The following is a 20,708-nucleotide window of genomic DNA, read 5'->3' as shown; positions in this document are numbered from 1 at the left end:
GCTGACTTCCTGCCCTTTGGGCAGGGGGCTGGACTCGATGATCTCCCGAGGTCCCTTCCAGCCCTAATGTCTATGAAATCTATGGAGGACCGGGCGAGGCTGTAGGGATTGTAGGAGGCCTCATGGGAGCTCCCCAGTAGTGGGGGGGGGTTCCTGGCGCTGGAGAGGGCGCTGCATTCCTGCCCTTTGGGCAGGGGGCTGGACTCGATGATCTCCCGAGGTCCCTTCCAGCCCTAATGTCTATGAAATCTATGAAATCTATGAAATAACAAATATAAGCAAACTGGATCCCATCCTGGATCCATACCCTATCACAAGCTATAGCTTTCCCCTTAGCTATCTTGCTTTTGTAGTAGCTTCAATGTCCACGGGCCTGTTTCCTGCAGCCAGCTTCTTCAGGAACTCCTCTCAGTTTAGCATAGAGCCAGACCACCCCTTCTGGTTCAGCCTCTGAGTTTAAATGCCTCAGAGCTCTGCCACCTTCCTGTCATGTGGTTCTCCAGCCACAAAAAGTGCCTTCATCTCCCCAAATTTTATCCAGGGCATGTTGTAGGTATTCCAAGCATTTTGGGTATTGTTTCTCCTAATTGTGCATGATTGTTAAAGTAGTGGTTTAGGGGATTCCTTCAGTTTACAACTGCATGCTGGACTCAATAGCCCAGGAGGCCTCTTGCAGTCCCATGTTCCTAATATTTTTTGACCAGTAATATATACCTCTGATGAGCTGAAAGCAGGAAATTAGGAATCCACAATACAGTTAGTATTGAATTATATATATGAAGTATGATTTATGTTCAATCTCAATATACGAGGTGTAAGAATTGAACAAACCGTCAAAATAATTTAACATATGCTAAACGGCATAGCCTAGATGGCTTCCTAAATCAGTAACTCAAAACATCACTTAAATGTCACTTTATTGTTTTAAATATTTATCAGTGCTCAGCTAACAGATGCACGGCGGATTCCTTGCAAAGCCTCCTGTGAGAAAAAACGTATGGAGTCCCAAAGTTCCTAGGACAACTTGCTAGGTATAGCCAGTTTCATTTTTTTTCAGTGGAACTATACATTTTTTTTTTGGGGGGGGGGGGGGAGGGAGGAGAGCAGGGGTGTATACTGGTTTGAAATCAAACTTTTCTGTAGAAACGTGTCAGTTTTGTTGAAGTTCAATTTAAAAATACTGTATGAAGCATTTCAGTAACATCAGATGTCTTTTCCAAGTGTTTTCAGAATTATAGCTTTATAGTAAGCACATTTATTGAAGTAAGAATTCTGATTGAACCAAAAATATTGGACTGTTGTTTCAAAGTTCTTTATTCTGAACTAAAACAAAACAGATCTGCTTTGATACCATGAAATTTCCTGTGAAATAGAGGTTCTGGATCTTGCACACTTCAATTTCCACATGACAAGGCAGAGCCCTCTGCTGGGCCAGTACAGCTAATGCCAGGCTTTTTAGAAGTTTCTAATTCTACTGAAACAAGGAGCAACTATTCAATAGGTTGTGAACTGGTTGTGAACTTGAAGCTATTTGAAGCTGCACTAAAAAGGTAACCTAAAAAGGATTTCTGAGATACAGAAACTGCATATATTTCCCCCAATGTTCTTTGATATATAAATAGAGCCTCAAAACATCTAGGTGAAGAGAGAATATAAGGGATTATAAAATGTGTATGGCTTTGACTTGGTTAGAGAAGCACTGGGAGGTACAAGGAATTTTGCTATGACCTCTTTATCTCTAAAATCATGAAGTGGCCACGCTGAAACTTGAATACAGGCACTCTTTAATCTCTTTAAAAGGTATTAGTTACTGAAGTTTTAAGGTGTTATAAAAACAGATTTACCAGACAGACCCCAAATAGCCTTAAACAGCCTCAGAAAGAATCTCTACCCTCTTACTAGCTCTTCCTTCAACCCTTTGTGATGTCATCCTTTACACTAGTTTGCCAGACAAATCCTTCTAGTCTAAACAGTTTCTAAAATACTAATTAAAAAAAGCAGAATTTTCAAAGCCTTATTTACTCTGGCTCAGATGCAGCAACACAGACACGTGCTTCAAGAGAAGAGTGGAATTAAACTCTTTGCTACATTACAACTAGACTGCTCAGCACCCAATAGAAGCAAACCAGGTATTATTTCATAGACATTAGGGCTGGAAGGGGCCCCGGAGGATCATCGAGTCCAGCCCCCTGCCCCAGGGGCAGGAAGTCAGCAGGGATCATAGGATCCCATCAAGATAAGCATCCAAATGAGTTTTGAAGGCATTCAAAGTAGGCGCTTTAACTGCCTCAGGTGGCAGTCTGTTCCAAACTTTGGGGGCTCGGACAAAGAAGAAGTTCTTTCTTATGTGCAGCCTGAACTGGTCACAGTGGAGTTTGTGACCATTTGATCTTGTCATCCCTTGGGGGGGGCTCTGGTAAACAGTCATTCCCCCGGATCCTGATGAGCACCCCGATAAGCTTATGGGTGGCCACCAGATCACCCCTGAGCCTGCGCTTTTCCAGGCTGAACAGCCCCATTGCTCTTGGCCTCTCATCACATGGTCTGTTTTCCTGCCCTCTGATCATGCGTGTGGCTCTCCTCTGCACCCTCTCAAGCTTCTCCACATCCTTTTTGAATTGCGGAGCCCAAAACTGGACGTAGTACTCTAGCTGCGGCCTCACCAAGGCTGAGTACAAGGGGAGAATGACATCCCGGGATCTCTTGGAAAAGCATCTATGTATGCAAGCTAGTGTTTTGCTCGCTTTACTAGCTGCAGCATCACACTGAAGGCTCATGTTCATCTTGTGGTCAACATGACCCCCAAGTCCCTTTCATCTGTAGAGCTAACCAGCATAGCACTACCGAGCCTATATGCACAGTGCAGGGTTTTCCTCCCAAGGTGGAGAACCTTGCATTTTTCAGTGTTGAACACCATCAGGTTCTCATCTGCCCATTTCATGAGTCTGTCCAGATCCGCCCAGATCACCCTCCTGTCCACAAGTGTGGATGCTTTACCCCAGAGTTTGGTGTCATCGGCAACCTTGGCCAGTCCACTTCTGACACCAATGTCCACATCATTGATGTAGATGTTAAACAGTATAGGCCCTAGGACAGAGCCTTGTGGGACCCCACTAGTCACAGCACACCAAGATGATTGGCTCCCAAGAGTCAATCATTAAGCCTAGACTGATGAAACCTTACACTGGGCATTAATTTAAAAGGTGATGAGGCTTTAAAAACACATGTGTGTGCACATGTGTTTCCTAATTAATTTTCACCATCATTATTCATTTAGGGTCAGACTATGCCATGTTGAGTCATATTTTTGTTTCACTAATTGCAGTGAGGCTATTTGCCGAGTACAATGTTAAGCATGAAGAGCAAAAGCAGAAGATAACCCTCAGCTTCCTGAGTTTTCAGTATATTACTAACCCATTGCAAGTTCTCAGGAAAAAATATCATAGATAACCATACTTTCACAATTTCTTAAGTTGGAAATCACTTCTTTAGGGCCTAAACCTGCATTTCTTTCACAACAAGTTCCAAAATGCAGTGGGAGTTTGGGGCGTGCAAGCAATAAAAGAGCAGATGCATTAAACAAACAAACAAACAATCTATTTACCAGGTTCAATTCTGCTTCTGTTATTACCAAAGCAAATGTTAGCAAGATCAAGAGCCAGATAATTTACATTGTAACAAATGGATTATCCATTTTTATAATGTCAAAGTTATGAAAAGCTTTTACTCTGTTAACATCATAATCTCTAGCAAGTTATTCTACCATAAATGAAGCTGGATAACAAGGCATCTTACTCAGCATGGCAACTTTGGCCCCGGGAGTGGCATCAGATGCATGGGTGCAAGCCCGTTGTGCCCCCGCATCCCAAGGCCCCCCAGCAACTGCAAAGCACCCTGCCGACCACCAGCACAGCCAGAGGTAAGTGGGGCCCATGGTGGGAGGGCCATAGTCCAGCTGCAAGGCAGCTGAGTGGAGCCGAGGAAGGTCTCACCCTACCCCAGCTCCTAATTGGCCCAACCCCGAGAGAGAAGAGTGGGGGGAGAGGGTACTTACCAGTCCCTCTCCAGTAGATCAGGGTCCCCTAAACCCCCAGGTATCTGCTTTGATTCTTCACTTTGTTCTCTAAATTGTTAAGCAACTGTCACTTGTTATTCTTGAACAACTGCATTTCAGTACTGAGTGACAGGATTCAAGTTTCTAAATCACATTAAAATCATGTGAGATGAAAGGCACTTCGTACACATTTGCTGTTTATCATTACCAGTGATAAGTAGCTGTCATATCATTTTCAAGACATCAGCCTGCTTTGTTTAGACATCCTGAAGTCATGGTTAGAAAGCCTGTGAATTATTTATTAAAATATTGATCTCTAGGATTTGAACAGTATTTAACAGAAGGATAAAACAAATAACAAATCCAGATAATTTTCCTAATGGCATTCACATCAAATAAGAATGGTGTTCCTCAAAATATTATAATACTACTCTTTAAAAAAAATGCTGCTGCTCCAAGAAATAAGTCATAGCAGACTCCCATCAACTTTGGTGGAAGCAGGATAGAGCCTTAATCAAACAGAACTAAATATAGTAGCTGTGTTTATTTTGCAGGAGTTGAGAGTTATATTTTAAATTAATTCTTGTGTAAGAAATGTAGTTAAGAATGAATAAATCAATGTCCTAAAACTCAGTTAGAGAATGAACTCATTTGAGAACTACAGCTGTTATGCTTTAGGGATTTAGATTAAAATCCATCATTATCTTTCAGTTAATACTCTTTCATGGACCAATCAGTGGTCATATGGTGTTTACCAACCCTGGTCACTTAACCCACTTGAATGGCCTTTGTGCTATAATTTGTACCTCAATACAATCAGATTACTTCTAATCTAAATGATTTGTGTCCTTTATGGGACAGATAAACCCTAATCCTCAGGTTCCTAAAGCACAGTAAGCCTTGAGACTGCCAGTGTTGGTTTTCTGTGTTTCCACTTTTGTGCTAGATGATGTTAAAACAGCAAATACTTTATCCTGATTGTATCAAGACTAACTTTAACATACTCATTCCGATTTGTGTGGACAGCAAAAGTTAAAATAGAATTTACATTTTTTACTTCTTTAGTTGATCACCACCACACAAATATGAACAAACATGACTTTTGCAAGCTTTATTTATATCACATTAGAGCATTTATTATTAAGCAAAAACTGTCACTGTAGATGATAGCAAAACAGAGAGGCTTTAAAATAAGGTATGGAAAGATGCAAAGGGCATTTTAGTACTGCTTGTTTAGTGAAATAATTGACGCTCACTGTTTTCCAACAAAAAGTCCATCTTCGACTGGTTTTCAGGCAATCTGTTGTTAAAATTTGACCCAAGATAAAGCTGTAGAACACAAATGAAAGGCAACACTTTAAAAGGAAACTGCAACGGCAATATGAAAGATGGTCTAATGGCTACATCCAATTAGTCTGAACAGTAATACCCTTGGAGTATTATCCTAAAAATACATTCGGATTGGTGGATCTGGGAACTTGTGTGAAACCCCACCTTCCATCAGAGTCCATGCATGCAAACACTGTTGCAGGACTTGAGCCTTAGGTACCAAGGTATTTATGCCTTGGTGACAGAAAACCAAAATAGCTTTGAGAGCTGCCGAAGATCTGGTGTTTTAGGCTACCCAGCAAGCATCTGAATGCTTTAGAAGGGGCAGAGGCAAACAATGTTAGCTTTTAGAAAGAGCCTTTTAATGTATGTAATTGTGATTGAATATGTACAACTCACATATACACTTCTTACCATAAAAACAGACAGATGTCTAAAACTTACAACTGTCCAGAAAACATGTAACTTGGGCTATGATCTAATCATATTTTCCCAGGTAAAGTAGGGTTAGTCCTAGTCAATACTTAGATAAGAGATCCACAAGGAAAATCCAAGGTGTTTGTTATCCATATACATGCACACCTGCACAGATTTAGTTAAGCATAGTTTATGCTGGGGCATATACATTTCATTTTTTGAATAAAATTAGAATGTTTAAGTTCAGTTAAGCCAGTTCAAGCTGACTTGATCCAAACTGAAATAAGTTTCTATGAGATGTTGTGCACTCATTACTAAATGGATTAAAAAAAAAAAAATAACATCCTGCATTCAGTCAAGCTCTTAGCACGTAGCCCCAACTTACTCAATGAATACGGAGCAAATATGCATACAGAATATTAATTGGTAATGTTTCTTAAGGTCCATTTCTTCAAATGAGACATAAGCCTGAAATATGAATCACTGGTTATTATTACTGGTTATTATATTATTATATACCCTGCCTGGATTTGGAAACAGTAAACTGTAGCTTTCTATATTGCCACTTGGATAGTCAGTGGGGGCTAACAAAAGATCCACAGCTGCAGAAAAATTGTACTGCCTTCCTGAGGATGAGTTTGGAGAATTACTCTGTTGCCAAGATCAGCAAGCATATTCCATGCCCTAATCCAAATATGACTTTTAGCTACTGTTGTAATTTAGGTATAACCCGTATGAGAAGTAATCAACCATCTTCTCTCAGAGACCACAATTTATTTGAGATCCCCAAGTATAAGTTCCAGCCATTTTACATACTTAGTGGATTCTTCAGTATGGAGTCATCTCCAATTCATTCCTACCTTTATAAGTTATACACATTACCAAATATGATTTATTTTTCTTGAAAGACCAATCTACTTTCAAAAAAACCTAGTTATTATTCAACAATTTCACAATCTTTGCCAAATGCCCTAGCGGAGTGTATTATTTCATTGAATACTATTCTGTCATTACCTCGATACTGTAGAATTCTAGGATACCCATTTCACTAGATGTACTGACTTTGCCAATACAACTTATTTTTAGGCACTATTGCTATTAATGTCATATAACACATGCCACTGGTACACAAATAAGATTTTCAAGTGCTTGTTCTGTTTTCTTTCTTATAGAAATGTAGAAGCAGGAATGAAAGTATAATGCAGAGAGAGGTGCAAGATAAGCATACAGTACAGTATTCAACTGCCAAAACTTAAGCTACTTGAGCAAGACTAGATCTTAAAATGTTAACTATGTGCACTGTAGGATAAATGAAAATGTATTTTTCCTCTTACCCTTCAAATATGCTCCCACTACTTATTATCAAAGCCAGCCATCCTTAACACTGTTTCACTTACGTTTTCTTCAAATCTACAAAACTATGATGTCAATTTATTATGTTATCATTTTCCTGCTTTTTTCAGAATTTTGGCAGAGGTTTAAATAGGAATGGAACACAGCCATATTCTGTTCTCAGCTACAGTAACATAAATCCAGAACTGACTCACAGATTTCAATTAACTTTCTTCTTTCAGTTACACCAGTGTAAATCTGAATCTTATAAAATGTGGTTTACATAATGACTTGTATTTTGTGAAGATGCTAAAAGCCTATAGTCCCCAACTATTGGACATAAGTATTAGGATACATTTCCAATGGAAAATTAAGAGAAAAGACAAACATCTATTTTATCAAACACCTAGTTGATAACATAATTGATAAATAAATAAACAAGCAACACCACAGCAGTTTTCCTCTAAGCTGTGGTTAATCATTGCCTGTTTCTCTAATGCTAATAGAAGCAGTAATTAAATTTAGAGCTTGTTAAGCAGGTGCTCAATTACATTTGAGCAAAATACAATTGAAAATATATAACTATTTTTTACTTAACTTTTTTTCCTTTATGAAAGAGCTTTTTTGTAATTTTTAAACACAGGGGTGCAGAACAAAGAAACAAACGATCAGATCACAGCAAGCTGGACCATCCTGTCCTTGCCTTAATAAATGAGGAGACATGTACTGCTGCCTTCTTTTACTTCAGCACAATAGTCACTAGCTGGAGGAAACCATTAAACACTTGGAGGTGTGAACCCATTCTGGCTTTCCACTTCATTAAGTCATATATCATTTTTACATAGGAACCATGGAGCTATAAATCATGCAAGACAGAATGAGAGCTAATTAAAGGGTCAGCTGAGCATATAATTTTGAATTCGTATGCATCAAAGAACTCCAAAATTGGCAATATTTTCTATACAATATTGCCAGATAGAGAATTTTCAAACACATATTTATTTTCTTTCAGGACAAAACCGCTTACAAAGAAGCGGACAGATATGCAATATAAATAAGTCACCAGAGTTTAATTACAAACAAACGAAATTCAGTGTTCTGGTTGCAAATTTAACTCTATCATACACATACCACAGTATGGTTTTATGCATAGCATTTGGACCCAGTTCTGCTTTCCTATATACCCTGAACCCCCTTGCGTCCCAAGTTAGTGCAGAGTTCACAGTGGACAGAAATTACTTGTCAGACCTATCATTAAAGAATACCACATTAAAGGACTATCTAAACATAATTATGCACAACTCAACTCATTTACAAGTTTACAGATATTTTTCTGAAATATCAGAACATAAACATTTTTAAAACTATTAAATTAATCTAGTGCTCTGCAACCACATAAGGAAAGTGGTAGGAGTGAGAATTAAACTGATGTAGGCACTTTGAATGTATTGACTTTGTGCAGCTAAAATCTTAACTGTAGTATGGCATTTAAGTATTATTTGTACTGAAGTAGCATCTAGGAGCCCCACACAGACCCAGGCTCCATCATACTATCTGTAGTACCAACTGCAATGAGAAGGGATGATTCCTTATACCAAAAAAGCTATATTCTGTGATATTTTAAGTAGATTGTTGTAGACTTGTTTTCTTCTTTTGACTTTTTTTAAATATCTAACATCCAAATACTTGAAGTTACTATGGAAATTTAACTTTGCCTTGGAAAGCACAAGGAATTTCAGCTGGGGGGGGGGCAGCATAGGACACCTGGGAGACAGGGGTATAGGCACCATGTGAGGGGCACATGTGGGGTACACAGGCACTGGTGGCAAAGGCAGCCAAAGGGGGCAAGTTGTGTGCGAAACAGGTAGCAAGGATCAGGCCACTAAATCACTTGCCGCCTGCCCCCCAACTTATCCCTGTCATGGCTTGCTCTGCTGCATTGAGGGGGGAGTAGCAGGGGGTGATAAAAATTTCAGATAACCTTCCAATAGATTCAACACATTGAAAACTGTAAGAAATTCATGTTTTCTAAATTTAGAATCTAATTATTGGAGGCTCATCATCTTAATTTGACAGTCTTGGATTTTAAAAAATATGGTATAAATAAGGATGTCTTCCATGTTTTACAATACAGTTTTCATAACCTTGTAATTTCAAGGTATTTGCCTGGGAAATAAGACAAAAATCATATTCCTTAATCTTCATTATTAAAAGTCACATTTAAAATTAATGTTTTTGTAGTTATTCTGTTGAGAAATCTTTCAGATTTTTTACCTAGCAAAAACAATTTTACTCTATGCATGAAAAATTTGAAAAGAAAAAACTATCTTTATTTGAAGGAGCACAGCTAAACTCAAGTATCACATTTCCAAGAGGTTGATCAAGACCCTAACAGTGCAGGAGAGAGTGGAATATGGGCAGGGTGAATCATTCACCACTCCTCCTCCTGCACTGTGAGGACTATCCCACGACCCAGCCTGGCTGGGGCCCCATTCACATGGGACTAACTGGAGCCCGACAGTTCATCCAGAGCTGGCGCGTCACTGGGGAGCCAAGGTGGGGAGGGAGGCACGTGCCACCCCCTGTTTTTGGCAGAGGCAAGGGCAGGCTGCAGCTGCAAGCTGGGCTCTGTCTGCTCCCTGCCTCTGCGTCTTGCTGACGCTGCTGCTTTGAAAGTGGAATGGTCCAACACTGGGATCCAAGCAGTGGTGGCGAGGCGCAGAGCAGAGGCAGTGTGGGGCTGTGGCCAGTGCAGGCCTGGGAGGCAACTGTATGCAGGGCCCACTAACACCAGGCAATAATGCCAGGCACAGGAGAAGGGGCAGATGCATGAGCACAGCAGACACCAGCCCCGATCCCAGCTGTTCCGCCCCCTCCTGATCTGTGCCCCACTTCCCCCCAGGCCCTTTCCCCTCCCCCCACCCCTTCACGGGCAGACTTTACGGCAGGGGGGTGCACTCAGCCTCCCCCCCCCTTTTTTTTCCTCCCTCTGCCGTTAAGTCAATGGTTGGGCGGGGGCCTTGGCCAGGTCCTGCCCTTAGGGAGAGGGTCCCCAGTGCCCACTGGCTCTTGGACAGCAGAAGCCCCCAGACTGCCCCTGCTCTCACTAACAGCCAGCCAGGGTCCCTGGCTGACTTACAAAGCAGGTGAAAGTGCTCCCTGCCACCTGGTCTCTGCCAATGCATGTAGGCCGCATATGAGTTCAAGCATCATTGAAACCTAAGTGCTGTGTGTAAAGCACTGAAAGTTAACAGCACAAGTGATAACTTCTGTAAGCACCCTTAGTGTTCCCTTCAATTTTTTCATGAACTTAAAAGTCCCACCCATCAAGTATGAATATTTCGATCTCTAGAACAGTGGTCTCCAAAGTGCAGAGGGTGCGCAAGATGATCCATTGGGGTACAAGAAGAAAATATTAAAACTTCTATTTATATTTATATAAATATACATATATTGGGGGTGCATGCTCAAAGTTTTTTTTACTGATAAGGGTGCGCGATCAAAAAAGCTTGGAGACCACTGCTGTAGAATACCTTTTAAATGTCATGCTTAAGTTACAAAGGACCTGAAGCGAGTCAATGAAACACAAGGGATTCGAGTGTGCTCATCTGACAAGATGGGACAGTGAATATGAAAGTATAATCACAACTGTAGTTACATTAAAATTCTACAACAGATAAATATCCAGAACTTGCAACCAAAAGTATTCATCATTCATGATTTAGTCCCCAAAATACCACGAGTTTTTAAGCAGCCAAAATGGGGTTCTTTCCATATTCTGGCTTCTGGGCTCTTGTGGTGAATTCCAGTATTGTTTTCAAGATTATCCTTTTAATTATTTTGCTAAACAAAACAAAAACAATAATCCTCCCATAGACTCGCATAAAAAGGTAAAAGTCCAGCTCCTGGAGTCACAAAAGGAAAAAGGAAAAAAGAAAACCAACAACAGCCAGCACTAGATATAGCAAGAGTTGACTTTTCTGCAGTTGAAAAGAAAATTGTGACCTAAAAAAAACAGCAGCAAACACTGAAAGTTAGAACCTGCCTACATATGAAATGATTTTTCAATATAGGAATTGTTAACCATCCTAACACAAAGAAGAGTTCTTTTGCTAGTACAGCTTAATTCAGTTACCCAAATGGAATAAGTTATACCAACAAAAAGGCCTCTAAAAGTACAAACAGTCTACATTAGAGTTTTAAACTGCATACACATGTTCAAGTGATCTAGGAGAACTGTCCCAGGTTTTTTTCCCCCCATCAGAAAATCAAACTTACTTAGAGACCCCAAACAGACATTTGATGACCAAACCACTGCAAAACCAGAGTCCCCCTATTTACACATCTCAGCATGCTCTGCGGGCTCCCCACTCTGCCTGGTGACAGATGACAGAACTGCAAAGGGCAGCCCTGACTGGCTGACCCAGACGGCCTGTGAGGCAGTCTCCTTGCAACACGATGCCCAGATTGTGAATGGGCTCCCAGCCCAAGTGACACATGGTCTTTCTCCCCACCCCTCATAGGTCCAGTAAGCAAAGCATGCTGGGATGTGAGTGGCTTGTGCTGTGACATCTCTCAAAAGGTATGTGTTCACAAGTTTGGTCTCTCCCAGGAGCCATAACCCAGTTGTTTTGGAGTTATTTTTCTCCAGGAGCAGTCATTTTTGCTCTGGAAGAAACATCCTGAATGTCTGTACACCTCTGATTTCAACTCTCCCAATAGAAACTCAATGTCTGTACATGGCCTTAGTTATCACAGATACAACAGTGCTTGCTGGCAAACCTTAACTATACACAAAGTTTTGCAACATATAGGAGATACAAAAGTGGCCAATCCTTCTCCCAACCCTAAGTTAGTTGATGAACAGGTTTTTGCCTTCCTCCCCTCTCACTACAATACTTTTTGCAAAAAAAAAAGTAACCTGCAAAATTCAGCTATTGCCCTATCCACTAAGAAAACAAAATGTCATGATGATTAACATATCTTGAGGGAGTTCATACAACAAGGTTGCATCCCTTGTGTTACGCATTGTATCCTACATAATAAATATTCAGATAATCCACTGCATGATCTAACAATTTTTCTGGAATTTCTACTTATATGGAGAAAGAAGAATTGTTTTGTAGTGTTTGTGTTTTACATGCACATGCAGAAAGTATGGATGTGAGGATATTCTTTTGAATCAAAGAAGAAAGCTTAATTTAAAAATAACGTATGTATTAAAAGACTGAAACATTCAGTGAGAGAAGCAAAATATGAAAAATGATTTGAAGATTCCTTGCCCCTCTGCCCCAAAATATGGTATTGTCACTGTCCTTAATCTCAGTGTGGTGGAAAAGTTTTTATCAGTTTTGCAGGATTTCTTGAAGTTGGTCAGACTTCTGATTTGTCACCCAGCTGGTACTGCTTAGTTGATAATGTTTTGCCCCTTGAGTTTCAGGTGGCAACCTGAATAGTATCTTCACAATAAAAGATCACCAGAAAAATCCTTCTCTCTCCTATTTCCTAAACCAGCCCAGCTACATGTCCCCAATCCTACTAATAGTTCAGGCTAAAGTTTGCCAACCTGGGGTCTGCCTCAGGTAAAAAAATTTAATGCTCTCATGTTTGGTGCAGGGATTTGAAATTTGGCAGAAGAGGTATTCTTTCCGTAAGGGATGTGACTTTGCTGTCCCCAAGAAGATCTGCCCAAACTACAAGTCATTGAAAAAATGCAGTTTGTCTATGATCTAGAGAAACTTCTTCAATGGTAACTAAATCTCTGAAGGCCATTTCTATTAAAAGCATGCCATCCCTCACAGCTCTTAGAATGGAGTAGACAGGGATGGCACTATCCTCCCAGAGTGACTGGCCATGCTTTCAGCTTGAGAACACAGAGACAAAACTAGACTTTCCAGTAAGTGTTGCTCTAAGCCTGGGCAGACACTGGAACTGTTTCTTCTACTGTTTCTTCTGGTCATTGGCAATGTGTAGGGGGTACGTGCAGGTGCACATGCACCCCCTGAGTTTGGCGGTACACCACCTGCAAAAAGTACCGCCAACACTGTCAGTGATGCCTGTGGGTGGTCCACTCGCCACGCCCCCCCATTGCCAACACCACTGGCAGCATCCGCGGGTGGTCCCTGCTCACCTCTGGCCACCGCCAACACTGTCGGTTGCATTTGTGGGTGGTCACAGTGCTCACCACCCCCCTCTTCCCCACTGCCGACACCACCGCAGCTGCTTGCAGGAAGTCCCTGCTCACCACTGCCACGCCCCCACCACCATTGCCTGTGGATGGTCACTATGCCCCCCAGCCTCCAGGGGCACGCAATGTCCATGCTTCTGGGACTCAAAAGTGTAAAAAAGGACAATTTTTCAAATGCTGAACAAAGGGGTGGAAACAAACAGATTGGGACAAGAAATGTGAACAGGCCGAGACTGTAGATGGTGACAAAAAAGTAAGACTGGCTGATCCATGACACCAGGAAGAGAACACAGTATGAGTGGTACGGGAGAAGAGAAAGAAGAAGAGAGAAATAGAACAAGGGGCTTGAAGTGCTCAAGAAAACTGTTCTGGCAAAGTGACCAGGACAAGGAGTCACGTGAGGAGTCAGGGAGAGGCTGAGCTTGAGTGAAGCCCCTAAAAGGCTCAAGGAGCCTGAAGTAGGTATCTGGATTTGGCTGAGTGGGAAGAATAAGACTGGTACACAGAGCCAAGAGTTGGAAAGAGGCAGAACAGATGGAGCTAAAGTTGGGAGGAAAAAGGCAAAAGTTTATTCTCAGAGCATACTCTCCCCTCCAGACTCAGCTGTGGAATTCATTAATCCTGATCCTTACCATTCTTCTAATATCAGCAAACTCATTGGCATTAAGTACTTCTCAACTCTTTACTATTGGGTCCGCATAGCCAGAACAGGTTATATTTTCCCTCAATACTTCTGTTTGCACAGACCCCTTCAAACAGTGGCTCCAAAGGTTCGGACTCAGCTGATGAATTGTGAGTCAGCATGATACCAGATGATGGAATTCCTGGTTTTTCCCCCAGTTTTCTTAAATAAAGCAAACAAACAACAAAAAATTGAAAAACCTAGGAAATTACTCCTTTCAGGGAAGATCTGCATAAAGAAAACCACTCAATAATAAGGAGAAGACAAAAGGAAGGTCATCTGAACAACCTTAATCAACTCCCTCATTCCTTGTTCATACATACATAGGAACCAAATGAAGTTGCCAGCCAACATTAATTCTGGTATATCCTTATTTCCTATTGTTAAAAAGGGAAATAAATAAGGCCTAAACCTCGTATCAACAATGCAGGCCTGAGGGTATGTTGACATGCAGCTGATTGCAGGATCTAGCCCTAAGGTGGTATTTTTAGAACTAAAACAAGGAATAATTATTACCTGCATAGCTTTTCTTAGAAGTTTCACTACTTGTTTTTGTTTGTATTACCATATTAGGATTTTTCAAAATAAACTATTAATATTCATTAGATCATTTGATTTTAAAATTAAGATTTAACATTTTTTGCATTTATTTAATCTAAAATGAGTTAAAGATTCTTAGATTTTTAATCCAAAATGAGTTAGAGTGTCAGTTGTTACTTGGTGTCTCTCTTCTTTTTGGTAATATGCAGCCATGTTTAAAAAGTCTGTGCACTAGTATTTCTATTATAAAATGCTACCTGGAGGTTGTCACCCCATCCTTCAAAACACCCCTGAGCAAGACTTCATGGGAGATGCTGCATAGTGCATCCCAGCGGGGGCACATTTGCTCTGGGATAAATCTTAGTATTGACCTTGTCCCAAGCAAATGGTTTTTTCCTAACAAATATATTTTGACCACTTCGGGGAGAACAAAAGTATGATTTAAAAAGCAATTTGTTTTCCCAAATAAAATGTTACAAAACACTACACTCCATAAAAGGAAGTAACAATGGAAGATTGTTTTGAGTAACCTACATTGTATGAGTATTAAAGACTGCTATTTTGCATGTGCAATGAGCAGCTTTCAACAAAAATGTTGTAGGTGTTTTTTATCATACAAATAGTGTTCATGCTCAGCAGCCGCATCTATTTTGCACATCATATGAATTGATCTGTAGACTAATTAATCTCTGAAATCACATCATAAATTGTAATAGTACTGATGAGATCTGAAAGTCTATTGTAGTCAGAAGTGTCAAATTACACCACAGAGTATTAAATAAAGTCCCCTAACACATACTTAAGTTTCCATAATATATATGGAGAGAGGAGAAATATATGGTCAGCAACCATAAGGACTTGTGCTATAAGCTCATTATATCTCATAAGTTTAATATAGCTGGGTGATATAAAGGATTTAGGAGGCGATACCCATTCTTGAGAACAACACACAAGGGAATATTATCTAGCATCCTGTCCGGCCGCTTTTGAGAGCTCAGCCCAACAACCAGATACATATTTGCAGCTAGGTCAACTGGGAGTAGTACTTGGCACAAGTCCAAGCAAGGCTCAAACACAAACCACTGAATCCATAGCGAGACACCTTAATTGCTCTCCTAGATGCAGTAAGAATATTGCTAATACTTGCTATTATAAAATCTGTCTGGCAGTTAAATGACAACAATATGGTAAACTACCAATATCAGTAAGTGAAGGTTTGAACTGCACTGATATACTTAGATTAGTTTACAAGGCTTCTGTTACTACAAGCCTTGGCAGCTCAGGTTCTCTAATGAATTTTTAACATGTCAATTAATATGTTTATAGAAGGTGATGTCAGTTTCAGATAATACACAAGAAAAATCACAGTTCTGTGCAGAAAATACAATCACCATGTTAAGATTATACACTAACTGTTCAATAAACTGTTACACTGTAGAGATTAAAAAGACTTATGGCAGACTATCTGATGAAAAAGCTCATTTAAAACGCAAATAAGCAGTAAAATTATGAAAGTTAATGGGCATGATTCATCAATCTTTGAAATATGTTAACCTGACTTACTGAAATTTGATGTACTGTAGTGCACAGCAAAATAAGGCATTTTTGGTATAAAGCGTGACTCTGGAATTTCTTCACATTTGAACTTCAGAATACTAAAACCTACAAAATGTAATGAATTTTGTGCAATCGTGTCAATTATTTACTTTGATATTATGTTAAATGAGGAACACCTATACTTCACTACAATGCGCCACTGCATGATAATGTCTGTTTCTTAAGCTCTTCGTCCTGGAAAAACAAAAAGGGCCTCAAAATTTTGCTAAAATTTCTGTGAATTTTTATGATTTTCATCTGAAAGCATGGTTCCCCAGTATTTGCTATCGATTCCTTTAAATGCTGTGTTTAAAAGGTAAAGGTACTGTAAAGTGAAACAGATTTTCCTCAGAAATCTGCATTTTCTGAGAGCTTTTTTATATTAAAAAGGAATTCCTTTGTTTTGATACTGCTTAGATATTTGCCATTAATTTTAGAAATAAAAACAAATCACAGCTAGTACCTTTACATTAAGTTTAATAATATTTCTTTGAAGAACAGCAAAGTATCAACGGAATATTTCACAGTCTAAGGGAATTTTACACTTGTAGACAGAAATAGAAAAATGTATCATTCAGCAAACATTTCACTTACATTCACAAGTTAAGGTAAGCAAAGTTTCTGAACAAAACCTATTAACACATGCAGCTGGCGGAATACTGGCTTTATGATATCACACAAGGGCAAAGCGTTCAACCTTCTGTGCATTCTGACAGTATGCTGAGAATATTAGCTCAGCGATTCTAGGTGCAATTCCAGAATACTAATAACAGTCTTCAAATACTGGATGGGTGGTTTTACAGAGGGTAGCAGTAGACTATTTTCCGTGGCAGAAGAGGACAGAACAAGAAACACTGGTTTTAAAAATGAAACATGGAAAATTTAGGAGGGATATTAGGAAGAACTTCCTAATTATTAGGGCAAGTCTTTGAAACACCTTACCTAGAGATGTTGTGGAATCTCTATCCTTGGAAGTTTAAGAGCAGGTTAAACCAAAATTTGAAGGATGTGGGTTAAACAGGGATGATCCTGCCCTGAGCCTCCCTGACCAAATGACCTCTTAAGATCCCTTCCAGCCATAGTTTCCCACAATTCTAAGTATAAAATGTACTTTTTTCTTTGGTGATTGAGAAATATGATTTTTTGGTATTTGCAGCTAGCTTTCTGTGGACGCATCTACGAGGGCTAATTCTCCTGTACATTAGCGTGTTACAGCAAAAGACACGCCAATGTGCTAATACGCAGCAGAATTAATCTACTCCGTATTAGTATCACATAAAAGACATGTACTGGGACTACTGTGCAGTAGCGCCAATTACAGTGCATTAAGTTATTACCTTTTATTACAGGTACTAAACTTAATGCACCATAAATGCATGTGTAGATGTGCCCTGGGTGACCCACGTAAAAAAAAGACATCTATACCTCGGCTTTCAGGGTATCGCTGAACAGAAATTCCCGTTTACCTCATTTCATTCAAGGAAAAAAAAATCAAAATGTTCTGGTTTTGTAGCCTCATCTTTTGAGAGTTTAGAAAACTACAAAGACCCACTGTTTTAATACATTCAAGAAGTGTCACAAAGGTAAGTAATAAGGAAAAGAATAACATTAGCAAGGAAGCTATTCAGACTGTGAAGCCTTCTTCTTCTTCTGAATAAGTAAAGATGACCTGATCTTTGCAACTTAACTTCAGTATATCAGGGATAACCTTCCACTGAACTTCTATACTCAGTTACATCCTGGTGCATACTGACAAGTTCTTCAAGATTCAATACCCCCCACACTAACTGTAATTTATATTCACACGTAAAAGTATTTAAAAGTAAATATTAACTTACTGAATTTACAGTTTTCTTACCGCAACTGTTTCCAAATCACAGTTCCCAGATAACTAGAGGTCCATTCACTAGTACTGTGGCAGTATTCTTGTCTAATAAGAGTACGTTTCGTGACACTTGCTGATAGCTGACATCTAAGAATTGCTAAAAAGGCTTCCTTCTCTGCTCTCCCCCACAAAACAAGATACTTGCCTGACTAGTTCATCCTGCAGTCAACATCATGAGCTTATATTCAACTGTGGTAAAGTAGAAAGATTATCAAAAGCCAAAGGGAAGCAAAAAGAAGAGAGACTTCTTTCCATTTATTTCTTATGCTAAGAAAATCAGAAGAACGGGAATACATATTCCTCTATGCCAGCAAAAAAAAAAGCATAATACTTATAAAACACAATAATGACAACAGAAGAAGCAGATATCATGATTATATCAATTTATTATTATGATGATTATTAAGACAAGATGATAATTTTCCCTATCCTTTTTCTAATCCTGCTTTTTAAAATGTAACCAGGGGAATTTCACAAGAGGAAAGATGTGGGAATGGGATTAGAAAATTCAATGCTGATACCAATTCTCTAATGTACTGTCTCAAGAAATGATCAACTAATATACAGGAAGTTAAAGACCAAGCAGAAAAGTGACAAGACAACAGTGAGTTTCATAACTTCTAATTAGAGCCCTGCAGATGGGAGCAAATCAGAAAAAAAAATCCCCTCAATGTCACTCTACCCACTATTTGGAAAACTGTGAGGAGCAGCAAAGAGATTGGGGGAGGGTGGGTAAGTTGGTACTTAAGCTATTAGTGGGGAAGAAACAAAAGAAAAACAGAACAACCCTACCCAAACAACTGGAAAGAAATAGGTTAGCTGAAATTTCCCCTGAAACAAAGGGAACAACCATGTCCACCTTCTCTCCTCTCAGAAGCCAACAGGAAGGATGAGGGGAAGGCATTTATTTCTTCAGAAAGGGAAAGGAAATGTAACAGATGGACCTCTCTGAACAGCCAGAATGGGGAAAGCAATATCACTCTTTCAAGCGGCTCTGCTGCGTGCTCCCTTTCAGCAGGAGGAGAGCTGGGGTAGCAACCAGCTCTGAGCAAGAGACTGTCACAAAAAGCAGAAGCTCCAAGAAGGGTTCCAGAGACTGGCGCATATATTATATAGGAATCCCAGCACTTCCTCTCTCACCAGCAATTTGGGCATTTCATCAGATGATTCCCTGAAGATCTCACTACATTTTAAATAAGGATGTTATTCAACCACAACGGTGACAGGAAAGTGTCTCTACATCTCCATCATGTTTATAGGAAAGCATCCTTGTCAACCCACTAATTTTAAAAGCTAAATCACTTTTCCCATGACTATTCAACAGTACTAAAACTTGCAAATTCTTTTTAATAGCTGACAGAACCTAACATTTGTGAAATAAATCACAGAAGCAGCAAAGTGAATTAGAAATAAAATGTGCATCAACTGGCAAATTCAACAAATACATTTCTACAGTTATCCAACAGCTTCTTTTAAAGAATTTCCACACAAAATATGTTTTATTGAACTGTTTCTGTTGCACCGATTCCTTTTAACTGCCAGCGCTCCCTTTGTTACATAGGGACATCACCTGCATTTACACTAACTAGAATTATTGTGCTAGGGGACTCCAAAGTCCCCCTTATCACAGGGAAACTAGTAACAGCCGGTTCCTTTGGTTTTTGAAGCACAGTGTAGTCTTTTGAATAGTCGTACATTTTTAAAGAGCATTCCTTGTCCCCACACAGACCAGCCTTTTCACTTCAGTCAAGGATCAGCCACCAGTCACCCGACCGACCGCTTGAGGCACAGTGACACGTCTCTCTGAACAAGGTTTCTTCTCCCTCCATCTCTCCCTCCAAAAAAGAGCATTAACAGGAAAACAGGGGCAGGCTTTTCACATTCCTTTATGCAGCAGTGGTGCTGAGCTGCTACTATCCCAGGCAGGGTTCAAATTACACTTGAGGGGGTCTGCAAAAAAAATTGGGCTGCCCATCATGATGGCCAAATAAACGCCCCCCCCCCCCGTTATGATTTTCAAAACTTATGATGGGGCTCCCCCCTAATCCGAACCCAGATGCCAGGTGTATGGGTGGAGACCTCGGAAAGGTCCATCTGGGCGGCAAGCCGGCCACCAGCAGGAGCGGGAGCTTGGAAAACTAAGCCGGGACCCAAGGCCTCCCAGGGCAAAAGGGAGAAGCACCAGCTAAGCCCGTCTCCGGCATGGGGCGGGGATGCACTTGCACTTGACAGTATGTAGGTTAATTCCTCCTCCGCTGGCCCCTTTGCCAGGGACACCAATCCCCCTTTCCCAAAGCCTGCAAGGGAGCCGGAAAGGCTCAGTGCCACGCCTGAGGCGAGCCGCATTACAGGGAGCCTTCAAGCAAAGCGGGGTGGCGGGACCCCGCACCGAAAGATGAGGGGGCGCGCGTGTCCTGCCGGCTGCAGGCGCCCACCTCGCCCTGCGCTGCGGCGCCTCCGAGCTGGCTCCGGAGCCCCGGGAGCTCCACACAGGTTGGGGCGGGGCGCTGACCCGCCAGAAGGAAGCAGCGAAGCAGGACGGGGTCCCTCCCGCCAGCTGCCCCGACGCCCGCAGCTCGGGGCCTCCCGCCGCGTCGGCACCGAGAAACTTTGCGGGGGCAGCCCAGGGGCTTCCAGCCGCTCCTTACCTCGCCCGCCGCCGGCTCCGCGCGGCTCCCGACTCCCG

The 20,708-nt window shown here is 40.8% G+C and overlaps 1 protein-coding gene across 2 annotated transcripts in view; it reads right to left on the bottom strand.

Moving 5' to 3' along the window:
* ZNF385B (zinc finger protein 385B) overlaps positions 1-20,702 on the bottom strand; it is a 322,138-nt gene extending 301,436 nt beyond the window's left edge. For both annotated transcript variants that reach the window (XM_019554589.1, XM_019554590.1), the window contains exon 1: positions 20,671-20,702. The gene's annotated coding sequence lies outside the window, so the exon portion shown is untranslated. The remainder of the gene's footprint in view (positions 1-20,670) is intronic.
* Positions 20,703-20,708: the final 6 nt, after the last annotated feature.

This window comes from Crocodylus porosus, unplaced genomic scaffold, assembly GCF_001723895.1.
Source record: "Crocodylus porosus isolate Cpor-Errol unplaced genomic scaffold, CroPor_comp1, whole genome shotgun sequence".
NCBI classification, from domain to species: domain Eukaryota; kingdom Metazoa; phylum Chordata; order Crocodylia; family Crocodylidae; genus Crocodylus; species Crocodylus porosus.
The sequence above is the reverse complement of the archived record's forward strand: the minus strand, read 5'-3'. Positions and strand labels throughout refer to the sequence as shown.